The following is a 15,029-nucleotide window of genomic DNA, read 5'->3' as shown; positions in this document are numbered from 1 at the left end:
GGATCAGTTTGGGGTGATGGGTCAGTCTCGTGTGATGCGTCAGTTTGGGGTGATGGTTCAATTTGGGGTGATGGGTCAGTTTGGGGTAATGAGTCAGTTTGCAGTGATTGGTAAGTTTGGGGTGATGAGTCAGTTTGGGGTGATGGTTCAGTTTGGGGTGATGGGTCAGTTTGGACTGAAGTGTCAGTTTGGGGTGAAGGGTCAGTTTGGGGAGATGGATCAGTTTGCGGTGATGGGAAAGTATTGGGTGAAGAGTCAGTTTGGAGTGATGAGTCAGTTTTTGGTGATGGATAAGTTTGGGGTGATGGGTCAGTCGGGTGTGATGAGTCAGTTTGGGGTGATGGGTCAATTTGGGGTGATGGGTCAGTTTGTGGTAATGAGTCAGTTCGTGGTGATGGGACAATTTGGGGTGATGGGTCAGTTTGTGGAGGTGCGTCAGTTTGGGGGATGAGTCTGTTTGGATTGAAGGGTCAGTTTGCGGTGATGGATCAGTTTGGGCTGATGGGTCAGTTTGGGTTGATGGGACAGTTTGGGGTGAAGAGTCAGTTTGGAGTGATGAGTCAGTTTTTAGTGATGGATCAGTTTGGGTTGATGGTTCAGTCTCGTGTGATGCGTCAGTTTGGGGTGATGGGTCAATTTGGGGTGATGGGTCAGTTTGGGGTAATGAGTCAGTTTGCAGTGATTGGTCAGTTTGGGGTGATGAGTCAGTTTGGGATGATGGTTCAGTTTGGGGTGATGGGTCAGTTTAGGGTGATGAGTCAGTTTGGAGCGATGAGTCAGTTTTTGGTGATGAGTCATTTAGGGGTCATGGGACAGTATGGGGTGATGAGTCAGTTTGTGGTGATGAGTCAATTATGGATGATTGGTCAGTTTTGGGTGAAGTGTCAGTTTGGGTGGAAGGGTCAGTTTGGGGAGATGGATCAGTTTGGGGTGATGGGTCAGTTTGGGGTGAAGAGTCAGTTTGGAGTGATGAGTCAGTTTTTGGTGATGGATCAGTTTGGGGTGATGCGTCAGTCGGGTGCGATGAGTCAGTTTGGGGTGATGGGTCAATTTGGGTTCATGGGTCAGTTTGTGGTGATGAGTCAGTTTGGGGTGATGGGTCAGTTTGTGGAGGTGCGTCAGTTTGGGGGATGAGTCTGTTTGGATTGAAGGGTCAGTTTGGGGTGATGGGTCAGTATGGGGTGATCGGTCAGTTTGTGGGTGATGAGTCGGTTTGGAGAAATGTGTCAGTTTTTGGTGATGAGTCATTTTGGGGTGATCGGTCAATTTGAGGTGATGAGTCAGTTTGTGGGTGATGCCTCAGTTTGGGGTGATGGGTCAATTTGGGGTGATGAGTCAGTTTGGGGTGATGGGTCAGTTAGTGTGATGGGTTACTTTGGAGTGCTGATTACTTTGGGGTGAAGATTAATTTTGGGGTGATGGTTCAGTTTGAGGTGATGCGTCAGTTTGATTTGATACGTCAGTTTGGGGCCATGAGTCAGTTTGGGGTGATGAGTCAGTTTTTGGGGATTGGTCAGTTTGGGGTGATGGGTCAGTCGGGTGTGATGAGTCTGTTTGGGTTGATGGGTCAGTTTGGGGTGATGTGTCAGTTTGGGGGGATGAGTCAGTTTGGAGTGATGAGTCAGTTTTTGGTGAAGAGACACTTTGGGGTGATGGGTCAGTTTATCGTGATGAGTCAGTTTTGGGTGATGTGACAATTTTGGGTGATGGGTCAGTTTAGGGTGATGAATCAGTTTGGTGTGATGGGTCAGTTTGGGGTGATCTGTCATTGAGGAGATGCGTAAGTTTGGGATGATGAATCAGTTTCCGTTGATTAGTCAGTTTGTGGTGATGGGTCAATTTGGGATGATGAGTCAGTTTGGAGTGATTAATATGTTTTTGATGATGAGTCAGTTTGGGGTGATGGGTCAGTATGGGGTGAAGAATCAGTTTGGGGTGATGGGTCAGTTTGGGGTGATGAGTCAGTTTGGGGTGATGGGTCAGTTTGGGGTGAAGAGTCAGTTTGGAGTGATGAATCAGTTTGGGGTGATGGGTCAGTTTGGGGTGATGAGTCAGTTTTGATTGATTGGTCGGTTTATGGTGATGGGTCAGTTTGGGTTGATGCGTCAGTTTGGAGTGATGAGTATGTTTTTGGTGATAAGTCAGTTTGGGGTGATGGGTCAGTTTGGGGTGGTGGTTCAGTTTGGTGTGATGGGTCAGTTTGGGGTGATCGGGCAGTTTGGGGTGATGGGTCAGTTCAGGGTGATGGGCCAGTTTGGAGTGATGGGTCTGTTTATGGGTGATGAGTCCGTTTGGTGAAATGGGTCAGTTTTTGATCATGATTCTGTTTGGGGTGGAGCTTCTGTTTCGGATGATGCGTCAGTTTGGGGCGATGCGTCAGTTTGGAGTCATTGTTCGGTTCGGGGTGATGGGTCAGTTTGGGGTGATGACTCAGTTTCGAGTGATGAGTATGTTTTTGGTGATAAGTCAGTTTGGGGTGATGGGTCAGTTTGGGGTGATGGGTCAGTTTGGGGTGATGAATCAGTTTGGGGTGATGGGTCAGTTTGGGGTGATGAGTCTATTTGTGGGTGATGAATCGGTTTGGTGAAATTGGTCAGTTTTTGGTCATGAGTCTGTTTGGGGTGGTGCTTCAGTTTCGGATGATGCGTCAGTTTGGGGTGATGGGTCATTTTGGGGTAATGGGTCGGTATGGGGTGATGAGTCAGTTTGTGGTGATGAGTCAATTATGGAAGATGGGTCACTTTGGGGTGAAGAGTCAGTTTGGGGTGATGGGTCAGTTTGGGGAGGTGGATCAGTTTGGGGTGATGGGTCAGTTTGCGGTGATGGATCAGTTTGGGGTGATGGTCAGTTTGGGTTGATGGGACAGTTTGGGGTGAAGAGTTAGTTTGGAGTGATGAGTCAGTTTTTGGTGATGGATCAGTTTGAGGTGATGGGTCAGTCGGGTGTGATGAGTCAGTTTGGGGTGATGGGTCAATTTGGGGTGATGGGTCAGTTTGGGGTAATGAGTTAGTTTGGAGTGATGGGTCAGTTTTTGGTCATGGGTCAGTTTGTGTTAATGGTTCAGTTTGTGGTGATGAGTCAATTTGGGGTGATGAGTCAGTTTGTGGAGGTGCGTCAGTTTGGGGGATGAGTCTGTTTGGATTGATGGGTCAGTTTGCGGTGATGGATCAGTTTGGGATGATGGGTCAGTTTGGGTTGATGGGACAGTTTGGGGTGAAGAGTCAGTTTGGAGTGATGAGTCAGTTTTTAGTGATGGATCAGTTTGGGTTGATGGGTCAGTCTCGTGTGATGCGTCTGTTTGGGGTGATGGGTCAATTTGGGGTGATGGGTCAGTTTGGGGTAATGAGTCAGTTTGGGGTGATGAGTCAGTTTGGAGCGATGAGTCAGTAGATGGTGATGAGTCATTTAGGGTCATGGGTCAGTATGGGGTAATGAGTCAGTTTGTGGTGATGAGTCAATTATGGATGATTGATCAGTTTTGGGTGAAGTGTCAGTTTGGGTTGAAGGGTCAGTTTGGGGAGATGGATCAGTTTGGGGTGATGGGACAGTTTGGGGTGAAGAGTAAGTTTGCAGTGATGAGTCAGTTTTTGGTGATGGATCAGTTTGGGGTGATGGGTCAGTCGGGTGTGATGAGTCAGTTTGGGGTGATGGGTCAGTTTGTGGAGGTGAGTCAGTTTGGGGGATGAGTCTGTTTGGATTGATGTGTCAGTTTGGGGTGATGGGTCAGTTTGGGGTGATCGGTCAGTTTGTGGGTGATGAGTCGGTTTGTAGAAATGTGTCAGTTTTTGGTGATGAGTCATTTTGGGGTGATCGGTCAATTTGAGGTGATGAGTCAGTTTGTGGGTGATGCCTCAGTTTGGGGTGATGGGTCAATTTGGGGTGATGAGTCAGTTTGGGGTGATGGGTCAGTTAGTGTGATGGGTTACTTTGGAGTGCTGATTACTTTGGGGTGAAGATTCAATTTGGGGTGATGGTTCAGTTTGGGGTGATGCGTCAGTTTGATTTGATACGTCAGTTTGGGGCCATGAGTCAGTTTGGGGTGATGAGTCAGTTTTTGGTGATGGGTCAGTTTGGGGTGATGGGTCAGTCGGGTGTGATGAGTCTGTTTGGGTTGATGGGTCAGTTTGGGGTGATGGGTCAGTTTGTGGAGGTGAGTCAGTTTGGGGGATGAGTCTGTTTGGATTGATGGGTCAGTTTGGGGTGATGGGTCAGTTTGGGGTGATCGGTCAGTTTGTGGGTGATGAGTCGGTTTGTAGAAATGTGTCAGTTTTTGGTGATGAGTCATTTTGGGGTGATCGGTCAATTTGAGGTGATGAGTCAGTTTGTGGGTGATGCCTCAGTTTGGGGTGATGGGTCAATTTGGGGTGATGAGTCAGTTTGGGGTGATGGGTCAGTTAGTGTGATGGGTTACTTTGGAGTGCTGATTACTTTGGGGTGAAGATTCAATTTGGGGTGATGCGTCAGTTTGATTTGATACGTCAGTTTGGGGCCATGAGTCAGTTTGGGTTGATGAGTCAGTTTTTGGTGATGGGTCAGTTTGGGGTGATGGGTCAGTCGGGTGTGATGAGTCTGTTTGGGTTGATGGGTCAGTTTGGGGTGATGGGTCAGTTTGGGGTGATGAGTCAGTTTGGAGTGATGAGTCAGTTTTTGGTGAAGAGACACTTTGGATTGATTGGTCAGTTTATCGTGATGATTCAGTTTTGGGTGATGTGACAATTTGGGGTGATGGCTCAGTTTAGGGTGATGAATCAGTTTGGGGTGATGGGTCAGTTTGGGATGATCTGTCATTGGGGAGATGCGTCAGTTTGGGATGATGAATCCGTTTCGGTTGATTAGTCAGTTTGTGGTGATGGGCCAATTTGGGGTGATGAGTCAGTTTGGAGTGATGAATATGTTTTTGATGATGAGTCAATTTAGCGTGATGGTTCAGTTTGTGGTGAAGTTTCAGTTTTGGGTGATGGTACAATTTGGGGTGATGGGTCAGTTTGTGGTGATGAATCAGTTTGGGGTGATGGGTCAGTTTGGGGTGTTGAGTCAGTTTGGATTGATTGGTCGGTTAGGGGTGATGGGTCAGTTTGGGGTGATGATTCAGTTTGGAATGATGAGTATGTTTTTGGTGATAAGTCAGTTTGGGGTGATGGGTCAGTTTGCGGTGATGGATCAGTTTGGGGTGATGGTCAGTTTGAGTTGATGGGACAGTTTGGGGTGAAGAGTCAGTTTTGAGTGATGAGTCAGTTTTTAGTGATGGATCAGTTTGGGGTGATGGTTCAGTCTCGTGTGATGCGTCAGTTTGGGGTGATGGTTCAATTTGGGGTGATGGGTCAGTTTGGGGTAATGAGTCAGTTTGCAGTGATTGGTAAGTTTGGGGTGATGAGTCAGTTTGGGGTGATGGTTCAGTTTGGGGTGATGGGTCAGTTTGGGGTGATGGGTCAGTTTGTGGAGATGCGTCAGTTAGGGGGATGAGTCTGTTTGGATTGATGGGTCAGTTTGGGGTGATGGGTCAGTATGGGGTGGTCGGTCAGTTTGTGGGTGATGAGTCGGTTTGGAGAAATGTGTCAGTTTTTGGTGATGAGTCATTTTGGGGTGATCGGTCAATTTGAGGTGATGAGTCAGTTTGTGGGTGATGCCTCAGTTTGGGGTGATGGGTCAATTTGGGGTGATGAGTCAGTTTGGGGTGATGGGTCAGTTAGTCTGATGGGTTACTTTGGAGTGCTGATTACTTTGGGGTGAAGATTCATTTTGGGGTGATGGTTCAGTTTGAGGTGATGCGTCAGTTTGATTTGATACTTCAGTTTGGGGCCATGAGTCAGTTTGGGGTGATGAGTCAGTTTTTGGTCATGGGTCAGTTTGGGGTGATGCGTCAGTCGGGTGTGATGAGTCTGTTTGGGTTGATGGGTCAGTTTGGGGTGATGGGTCAGTTTGGGCTGATGAGTCAGTTTGGAGTGATGAGTCAGTTTTTGGTGAAGAGACACTTTGGGGTGATGGGTCAGTTTATCGTGATGAGTCAGTTTTGGGTGATGTGACAATTTTGGGTGATGGGTCAGTTTAGGGTGATGAATCAGTTTGGTGTGATGGGTCAGTTTGGGGTGATCTGTCATTGAGGAGATGCGTCAGTTTGGGATGATGAATCAGTTTCCGTTGATTAGTTAGTTTGTGGTGATGGGTCAATTTGGGCTGATGAGTCAGTTTGGAGTGATTAATATGTTTTTGATGATGAGTCAGTTTGGGGTGACGGGTCAGTATGGGGTGAAGAATCAGTTTGGGGTGATGGGTCAGTTTGGGGTGATGAGTCAGTTTGGGGTGATGGGTCAGTTTGGGGTGAAGAGTCAGTTTGGAGTGATTGGTCGGTTTGTGGTGATGGGTCAGTTTGGGTTGATGCGTCAGTTTGGAGTGATGAGTATGTTTTTGGTGATAAGTCAGTTTGAGGTGATGGGTCAGTTTGGGGTGATGGTTCACTTTGGTGTGATGGGTCAGTTTGAGGTGATCGGGCAGTTTGGGGTGATGGGTCAGTTCAGGGTGATGGGCCAGTTGGAGTGATGGGTCAGTTTGTGGGTGATGAGTCCGTTTGGTGAAATGGGTCAGTTTTTAGTCATGATTCTGTTTGGGGTGGAGCTTCTGTTTCGGATGATGCGTCAGTTTGGGGCGATGAGTCACTTTGGGGTGATTATTCAGTTTGGGGTGATGCGTCAATTTGCGGCGATGAGTCAGTTTGGGGTGATTATTCAGTTTGGGGTGATGCGTCAGTTTGCGGCAATGAGTCAGTATGGGGTGATTATTCAGTTTGGGGTGACCAGTCAATTTGAGGTGATGAGTCAGTTTGGTGTGTTTGGTCAATTTGGGGTGATGAGTCAATTTGTGAGTGATGCTTCAGTTTGGGGTGATGGGTCAGTTTGGGGTGATGCGTCAGTTTGGAGTCATTGGTCGGTTCGGGGTGATGGGTCAGTTTGGGGTGATGATTCAGTTTCGAGTGATGAGTATGTTTTTGGTGATAAGTCAGTTTGGGGTGATGGGTCAGTTTGGGGTGATAGGTCAGTTTGGGGTGATGAATCAGTTTGGGGTGATGGGTCAGTTTGGGGTGATGAGTCTATTTGTGGGTGATGAATCGGGTTGGTGAAATTGGTCAGTTTTTGGTCATGAGTCTGTTTGGGGTGGTGCTTCAGTTTCGGATGATGCGTCAGTTTGTGGCGATGTGTCACTTTGGGGTGATTATTCAGTTTGGGGTGATCTGTCAATTTGAGGTGATGAGTCAGTTGGGGTGATTGTTCAATTTGGGGTGATGAGTCAGTTTGTGGGTGATGATTCAGTTTGGGGTGATGGGTCAGTTTGGGGTGATGGGTCAGTTTGGGTTGATGGGACACTTTGGGGTGAAGAGTCAGTTTGGAGAGATGAGTCAGTTTTTAGTGATGGTTCAGTTTGGGGTGATGCGTCAGTTTTGTTTGATACGTCAGTTTGGGGCCATGAGTCAGTTTGGGGTGATGATTCAGTTTGCGGTGATGGGACAGTTTGGGGTGATGAGTCAGTTTGGGGTGATGGGTCAGTTTGGGGTGAAGAGTCAGTTTGGAGTGATTGGTCGGTTTGTGGTGATGGGTCAGTTTGGGTTGATGCGTCAGTTTGGAGTGATGAGTATGTTTTTGGTGATAAGTCAGTTTGAGGTGATGGGTCAGTTTGGGGTGATGGTTCACTTTGGTGTGATGGGTCAGTTTGAGGTGATCGGGCAGTTTGGGGTGATGGGTCAGTTCAGGGTGATGGGCCAGTTGGAGTGATGGGTCAGTTTGTGGGTGATGAGTCCGTTTGGTGAAATGGGTCAGTTTTTAGTCATGATTCTGTTTGGGGTGGAGCTTCTGTTTCGGATGATGCGTCAGTTTGGGGCGATGAGTCACTTTGGGGTGATTATTCAGTTTGGGGTGATGCGTCAATTTGCGGCGATGAGTCAGTTTGGGGTGATTATTCAGTTTGGGGTGATGCGTCAGTTTGCGGCAATGAGTCAGTATGGGGTGATTATTCAGTTTGGGGTGACCAGTCAATTTGAGGTGATGAGTCAGTTTGGTGTGTTTGGTCAATTTGGGGTGATGAGTCAATTTGTGAGTGAAGCTTCAGTTTGGGGTGATGGGTCAGTTTGGGGTGATGCGTCAGTTTGGAGTCATTGGTCGGTTCGGGGTGATGGGTCAGTTTGGGGTGATGATTCAGTTTCGAGTGATGAGTATGTTTTTGGTGATAAGTCAGTTTGGGGTGATGGGTCAGTTTGGGGTGATAGGTCAGTTTGGGGTGATGAATCAGTTTGGGGTGATGGGTCAGTTTGGGGTGATGAGTCTATTTGTGGGTGATGAATCGGGTTGGTGAAATTGGTCAGTTTTTGGTCATGAGTCTGTTTGGGGTGGTGCTTCAGTTTCGGATGATGCGTCAGTTTGTGGCGATGTGTCACTTTGGGGTGATTATTCAGTTTGGGGTGATCTGTCAATTTGAGGTGATGAGTCAGTTGGGGTGATTGTTCAATTTGGGGTGATGAGTCAGTTTGTGGGTGATGATTCAGTTTGGGGTGATGGGTCAGTTTGGGGTGATGGGTCAGTTTGGGTTGATGGGACACTTTGGGGTGAAGAGTCAGTTTGGAGAGATGAGTCAGTTTTTAGTGATGGTTCAGTTTGGGGTGATGCGTCAGTTTTGTTTGATACGTCAGTTTGGGGCCATGAGTCAGTTTGGGGTGATGATTCAGTTTGCGGTGATGGGACAGTTTGGGGTGATGGGTCAGTTTGTGGGTGAAGAGTCGGTTTGGTAAAATGTTTCAATTTTTGGTTGTGAGACTGTTTGGGGTGGTGCGTCAGTTTGGGGTGATGAGTCAGTTTGGGGTGATGGGTCATTTTGGGGTAATGGGTCGGTATGGGGTGATGAGTCAGTTTGTGGTGATGAGTCAATTATGGAAGATGGGTCACTTTGGGGTGAAGAGTCAGTTTGGGGTGATGGGTCAGTTTGGGGAGGTGGATCAGTTTGGGGTGATGGGTCAGTTTGGGTTGATGGGACAGTTTGGGGTGAAGAGTCAGTTTGGAGTGATGATTCAGTTTTTAGTGATGGATCAGTTTGGGGTGATGGGTCAGTCTCGTGTGATGCGTCTGTTTGGTGTGATGGGTCAATTTGGGGTGATGGGTCAGTTTGGGGTAATGAGTCAGTTTGCAGTGATTGGTCAGTTTGGGGTGATGAGTCAGTTTGGGGTGATGGTTCAGTTTGGGGTGATGGGTCAGTTTAGGGTGATGAGTCAGTTTGGAGCGATGAGTCATTAGATGGTGATGAGTCATTTAGGGGTCATGGGTCAGTATGGGTTGATGAGTCAGTTTGTGGTGATGAGTCAATTATGGATGATTGGTCAGTTTTGGGTGAAGTGTCAGTTTGGGTGGAACGGTCAGTTTGGGGAGATGGATCAGTTTGGGGTGATGGGACAGTTTGGGGTGAAGAGTCAGTTTGGGGTGACCAGTCAATTTGAGGTGATGAGTCAGTTTGGTGTGTTTGGTCAATTTGGGGTGATGAGTCAGTTTGTGAGTGATGCTTCAGTTTGGGGTGATGGGTCAGTTTGGGGTGATGCGTCAGTTTGGAGTGATGAGTATGTTTTTGGTGATGGGTCAGTCGGGTGTGATGAGTCTGTTTGGGTTGATGGGTCAGTTTGGGGTGATGGGTCAGTTTTTGGTGATGGGTCAATTTGGGGTGATGAGTCAGTTTGGAGTGATGAATATGTTTTTGATGATGTGTCAGTTTGGGGTGATGGGTCAGTATAGGGTGAAGAATCAGTTTGGGGTGATGGGTCATTTTGGGGAGATGAGTCAGTTTGGGGTGATGGGTCAGTTTGGGGTGAAGAGTCAGTTTGGCGTGATGAGTCAGTTTTTGCTGAAGAATCAATTTAGCGTGATGGTTCAGTTTGTGGTGAAGTGTCAGTTTTGGGTGATGGGACAATTTGGGGTGATGGGTCAGTTTGTGGTGATGAATCAGTTTGGGGTGATGAATCAGTTTGGGGTGATGGGTCAGTTTGGGGTGATGAGTCAGTTTTGATTGATTGGTCGGTTTGGGGTGATGGGTCAGTTTGGGTTGATGCGTCAGTTTGGAGTGATGAGTATGTTTTTGGTGATAAGTCAGTTTGGGGTGATGGGTCAGTTTGGGGTGATGGTTCAGTTTGGTGTGATGGGTCAGTTTGGGGTGATCGGGCAGTTTGGGGTGATGGGTCAGTTCAGGGTGATGGGCCAGTTTGGAGTGATGGGTCAGTTTGTGGGTGATGAGACCGTTTAGTGAAATGGGTCAGTTTTTGGTCATGAGTCTGTTTGGGGTGGAGCTTCTGTTTCGGATGATGCGTCAGTTGGGCGATGAGTCACTTTGGGGTGATTATTCAGTTTGGGGTGATGCATCAATTTGCGGCGATGAGTCAGTTTGTGGTGATTATTCAGTTTGGGGTGATGCGTCAGTTTGCGGCGATGAGTCAGTTTGGGGTGATTATTCAGTTTGGGGTGACCAGTCAATTTGAGGTGATGAATCATTTTGGTGTGTTTGGTCAATTTGGGCTGATGAGTCAGTTTGTGAGTGATGCTTCAGTTTGGGGTGATGGGTCAGTTTGGGGTGATGCGTCAGTTTGGAGTGATGAGTATGTTTTTGGTGATAAATCAGTTTGTGGTGATGGGTCAGTTTGGGGTGATGGTTCAGTTTGGGGTGATGGGTCAGTTTGGGGTAATGGGGCAGTTTGGAGTGATGGGTCAGTTCAGGGTGATGGGCCAGTTTGGAGTGATGGGTCAGTTTGTGGGTGATGAGTCGGTTTGGTGAAATGGGTCAGTTTTTGGTCTTGAGTCTGTTTGAGGTGGTGCTTCAGTTTGTGGTGATGAGTCAGTTTGTGTCGATTGCTCAGTCTGGGATGATGGGTCAATTTGGGGTGTTGAATCAGTTTGGAGTGATGAGTCAGTTTTTGTGATGGATCAGTTTGGGGTGATGGGTCAGTCTCGTGTGATGCGTCAGTTTGGGGTGATGGGTCAATTTGGGGTGATGGGTCAGTTTGGGGTAATGAGTCAGTTTGCAGTGATTGGTCAGTTTGGGATGATGAGTCAGTTTGGGGTGATGAGTCAGTTTGGAGCGATGAGTCAGTTTTTGGTGATGAGTCATTTTGGCATCATGGGTCAGTATGGGGTGATGAGTCAGTTCAGGGTGATGGGCCAGTTTGGAGTGATGGGTCAGTTTGGGGTGATGGTTCAGTTTGGGGTGATGGGTCAGTTTGGGGTGATGGGGCAGTTTGGAGTGATGGTTCAGTTCAGGCTGATGGGCCAGTTTGGAGTGATGGGTCAGTTTGTGGGTGATGAGTCGGTTTGGTGAAATGGGTTAGTTTTTGGTCATGAGTCTGTTTGGGGTGGTGCTTCAGTTTGTGGTGATGAGTCAGTTTGGGTTGATTGCTCAGTTTGGGATGATGGGTCAATTTGGGGTGTTGAATCAGTTTGGAATGATGTGTCAGTTTTTAGTGATGGATCAGTTTGGGGTGATGGGTCAGTCTCGTGTGATGCTTCAGTTTGGGGTGATGGGTCAATTTGAGGTGATGGGTCAGTTTGGGGTAATGAGTCAGTTTACAGTGATTGGTCAGTTTGGGGTGATGAGTCAGTTTGGGGTGATGGTTCAGTTTGGGGTGATGGGTCAGTTTGGGGTGATGAGTCAGTTTGGAGCGATGAGTCAGTTTTTGGTGATGAGTCATTTAGGGGTCATGGGTCAGTATGGGGTGATGAGTCAGTTTGTGGTGATAAGTCAATTATGGATGATTGGTCAGTTTCGGGTGAAGTGTCAGTTTGGGATGAAGGGTCAGTTTGGGGTGATGGGACAGTTTGGGGTGAAGAGTCAGTTTGGAGTGATGAGTCAATTTTTGGTGATGGGTCAAATTGGGGTGATGGGTCAGTTAGTATTTAATGAGTCAGTTTGGAGTGATGGGTCAGTTTTTGGTCATGGGTCAGTTTGGGTTAATGGATCAGTTTGTGGTGATGAGTTAGTTTGGGGTGATGGGTCAGTTTGTGGAGGTGCGTCAGTTTGGGGGATGAGTCTGTTTGGATTGATGGGTCAGTTTGGGGTGATGGGTCATTTGGGGTGATCGGTCAGTTTGTGGGTGATGTGTCGGTTTGGAGAAATGTGACAGTTTTTGGTGATGAGTCATTTTGGGGTGATCGGTCAATTTGAGGTGATGAGTCAGTTTGTGGGTGATGCGTCAGTTTGGGGTGATGAGTCAGTTTGGGGTGATGGGTCAGTTATGGTGATGGGTTACTTTGGGTTGCTGATTACTTTGGGGTGAAGATTCAATTTGGGGTGATGGTTCAGTTTGGGGTGATGCGTCAGTTTGGTTTGATACGTCAGTTTTGGCCATGAGTCAGTTTGGGGTGATGAGTCAGTATGGGGTGAAGTATCAGTTTGGGGTGATGGGTCAGTTTGGGGTGATGGGGCAGGTTGGGGTGAAGGGTCAGTTCAGGGTGACGGGCCAGTTTGGAGTGATGGGTCAGTTTGTGGGTGATGAGTCGGTTTGGTGAAATGGGTCAGTTTTTGGTCATGAGTCTGTTTGGTGTGGTGCTTCAGTTTCGGATGATGCGTCAGTTTGGGGTGATGAGTCACTTTGGGGTGATTAGTCAGTTTGGGGTGATGCGTCAGTTTGCGGCGATGAGTCACTTTGTGGTGATTATTCAGTTTGGGATGATCGTTCAATTTGAGGTGATGAGTCAGTTTGGGTGATTGGTCAATTTGGGGTAATGAGTGAGTTTGTGGGTGATGCGTCAGTTTGGGTTGATGGGTCAGTTTGGGGTGATGAGTCAGTTTGGGGTGATGAGTCAGTTAGGGTGATGGGTCAGTTCAGGGTGATGGGCCAGTTTGGAGTGATGGGTCAGTTTGGGGTGATGAGTCAGTTTGGAGCGATGAGTCAGTTTGGTGTGATGGGGCAGTTTGGAGTGATGGGTCAGTTCAGGGTGATGGGCCAGTTTGGAGTGATGGGTCAGTTTGTTGGTGATGAGTCGGTTTGGTGAAATGGGTCAGTTTTTGGTCATGAGTCTGTTTGGGGTGGTGCTTCAGTTTGTGGTGATGAGTCAGTTTGGGTTGATTGCTCAGTTTGGGATGATGGGTCAATTTGGGGTGTTGAATCAGTTTGGAGTGATGAGTCAGTTTTTGGTGAAGGGTCAATTTGGGGTGATGGGTCAGTTTGGGATAATGAGTCAGTTTGGAGTGATGGGTCAGTTTTTGGTCATGGGTCAGTTTATGTTAATGGGTCAGTTTGTAGTGATGAGTCAGTTTGGGGTGATGGGTCAGTTTGTGCAGGTGCGTCAGTTTGGGGGATGAGTCTGTTGGATTGATGGGTCTGTTTGGGGTGATGGGTCATTTGGGGTGATCGGTCAGTTTGTGGGTGATGAGTCGGTTTGGAGAAATGTGTCAGTTTTTGGTGATGAGTCATTTTGGGGTGATCGGTCAATTTGAGGTGATGAGTCAGTTTGTGGGTGATGCGTCAGTTTGGGGTGATGAGTCAGTTTGGGGTGATGGGTCAGTTAGGGTGATGGGTTTCTTTGGGTTGCTGATTACTTTGGGGTGAAGATTCAATTTGGGGTAATGGTTCAGTTTGGGGTGATGCGTCAGTTTGGTTTGATACGTCAGTTTTGGGCCATGACTCAGTTTGGGGTGATGAGTCAGTATGGGGGGAAGAATCAGTTTGGGGTGATGGGTCAGTTTGGGGTGATGAGTCAGTTTGGGATGATGAGTCAGTTTGGGGTGATGGGGCAGTTTGGGGTGAAGGGTCAGTTCAGGGTGATGGGCCAGTTTGGAGTGATGGGTCAGTTTGTGGGTGATGAGTCGGTTTGGTGAAATGGGTCAGTTTTTGGTCATGAGTCTGTTTGGGGTGGTGCTTCAGTTTCGGATGAGGCGTCAGGTTGTGGTGATGAGTTACTTTGGGGTGATTATTCAGTTTGGGGTGATGCATCAGTTTGCGGCGATGAGTCACTTTGTGGTGATTATTCAGTTTGGGATGATCGTTCAATTTGCGGTGATGTGTCAGTTTGGGGTGATTGGTGAATTTGGGGTAATGTGTCAGTTTGTGGGTGATGCGTCAGTTTGGGTTGATGGGTCAGTTTGGGGTGATGAGTCAGTTTGGGGTGATGGGTCAGTGAGGGCGATGGGTTACTTTCGGGTGCTGCTTACTTTGGGGTGAAGTTTCAATTTGGGGTGATGGTTCAGTTTGGGGTGATGCGTCAGTTTGGTTTGATACATCAGTTTGGGGCCATGAATCAGTTTGGGGTGATGGTTCAGTAAGGGGTGAAGAATCAGTTTGGGGTGATGGGTCAGTTTGGGGTGATGAGTCAGTTTTGGGTGATGGGTCAGTTTATGGTGATGGGTTACTTTGGGGTGCTGATTACTTTGGGGTGAAAATTCAATTTGGGGTGATCGTTCAGTTTGGGGTGATGCGTCAGTTTTGTGTGATGCGTCAGTTTGGGGAGATGAGTCAGTTTGGGGTGATGAGTCAGTTTGCGTTGATGGGTCAGTTTGGGGCGATGTGTCAATTTGGGTTGAATAGTCAGTTTGGAGTGGTGAGTCAGTTTTTGGTGATGGGTCAGTTTGGGTTAATGGGTCAGTTTGTTGTGATGAGTCAGTTTGGAGTGTTGAGTCAGTTTTTGGTGAAGAGTCACTTTGGGGTGATGGGTCAGTTTGTGGTGATGAGTCAATTTTGGGTGATGGGACAATTTGGGGTGATTGGTCAGTTTGGGGTGATGAGTCATTGGGGAGATGCGTCAGTTTGGGGTGATGAGTCAGTTTGGGGTGATGCGTCAGTTTGAGGCGATGAGTCAGTTTGTGGTGATGAGTCAGTTTGGAATGATGGTTCAGTTTGGGGTGATGGGTCAGCTTGGGGTGATGGGTCAGTTTGGGTTGATGAGTCAGATTATGGTGATGGGGCAGTTTGGGTTGATAGGTCAGTTTGTGGGTGATGAGTCGGTTTGGTGAAATGAGTCAATTTTTGGTCATGAGTCTGTTTGTGGTGGTGCGTCAGTTAGTGTGATGGTTCAGTTTGG

The sequence above is a fragment of the Pristiophorus japonicus genome, unplaced genomic scaffold, assembly GCF_044704955.1.
Source record: "Pristiophorus japonicus isolate sPriJap1 unplaced genomic scaffold, sPriJap1.hap1 HAP1_SCAFFOLD_70, whole genome shotgun sequence".
Lineage (NCBI taxonomy): Eukaryota > Metazoa > Chordata > Chondrichthyes > Pristiophoridae > Pristiophorus > Pristiophorus japonicus.
This window is presented reverse-complemented; position numbering follows the sequence as displayed.